Genomic DNA, 1,701 nt, shown 5'->3' with positions numbered 1-1,701 from the left:
GCACTATCACCTCCCTCGTGTGCGCTAGAGCATGTAGAGTGGTTGTACGACGTTCAATTCCAAAATTTGGAATTGAATTGAATTTTGAGACCATTTCATGTTAAGCGTTACTAGTGAGTGGAATACAACAGGGTTGGCCGCGTGCCCTCCTCTCGGCACATTCTTTTTTTCGCGCAATTTCAGATAAACCATGTTATTCCTCATGGGCTTTGCTGTATAAAAAAAAATATAGTAGATACTATCTGCTACAGCAAGAGCAAATGTGCTTGCATGGGCGTGAGGGACTATGCATATAGACAATATCACTATCTGCTAGATCCATATCAGTTTTGTGTAGTTCCCTAGCTGATTGGCTGAAACTTATGTGGTCAGTTTTTACTATGATGAGAAGCTTACTGAAAACAGGAGCAACTGGCTTATGAGCTCAGGAGCTTATATTAAAGTGCCAAAGGCATGCTTATGACACTGAGCTGTTAACAACAACCCACGCAATACACTGCTCATAATGCAAAAACTAGTTTCAGATACATGATAAGAGTATGTTGATCCATACATACATTTGCATCTGGCTTGAGTGGTATACTGATGGATGGCCTGATAATGTTGGCCAAGTGATTTTTGTGTTGATTCAGTTTGCTGCATATCAGCCACTAAGATGCCAGCACAGCCTGTAATCTCATGTCTGGACTTCAATTGTGGTCTGCCTCCATTTTGAAGTCTATCTTTTTCCCACCCCACCCTGCCACCCTCCTCCCCTTTGTGAACACTCGTGATGCTACTTTGCTTGTCCAACTGCTTAGATTTTCTATTTTATTTTGCGGGAAAGCAGCTTCAAGTACTAGAAGTGGTCTGAAAAGTAATAGATTGATGCACATCTGTGTGAATTTCATACATGTGCTTGCCATCCTTGGCAAGTTATGCTGACTTCTAATGTGCGATTTGGAACGTTTTTCCAAAATTCACTCACATTATAGTGATGGGAACAGAGCATTCAAATGTATTACCAAATAATCATATCATATATATGTATTGAGTTTTCATTCCATGCATATGATCAAAGTATTCTGTCTCATACCTGATTTACTGTTGAGAATATTATATTGCTTTATAGGTGGGTGTGTCTTTTGTAGAGCACCTGTCTGGCATGTACATATTATGCATGTAAACTTGATGGTCTAAAGAACAAACCATGCCAACATGCACGTCAGAGTACAATCAAAATATTTTAACAATTATAACCTGTGGGGGCCTATGAAATATAATTTGCAGATGCTTGTGAATATCTGTGCCATGTTTCTGTGAATATTACAATTCAAGGACTGCCTGGTTTTATGATCATTTTTTTGTTTGCGAAACAGAAACACGAGTAACATATGTATAGATGTGATACACATATACGTCAGTCTCAAGCAGCATGTAATGTGAAGTTATGTTGGACCATGCATGTGTACAGTAGTTTTGTATACATATACTTCATGTCCTTCTGTTTCCGCATTCATCAATTAGCTTTATAAACTTTTAACAAACCAAGTAATGATTTTTTTCTTACAACATTTTTCAAATAAAAGCACTGGTGAAAATCATACCACATCACATGCATATGGTATCTGCAGAGTTGACCATTTGTGGCTTTTGTAAGGATCACACTGTTAATGACTCTGGCTATACGTGGATGGGAACTATGGTGTGATCATTATGATC

The sequence above is a fragment of the Dysidea avara genome, chromosome 10, assembly GCF_963678975.1.
Source record: "Dysidea avara chromosome 10, odDysAvar1.4, whole genome shotgun sequence".
NCBI lineage: Eukaryota > Metazoa > Porifera > Demospongiae > Dictyoceratida > Dysideidae > Dysidea > Dysidea avara.
The sequence above is the reverse complement of the archived record's forward strand: the minus strand, read 5'-3'. Positions refer to the sequence as shown.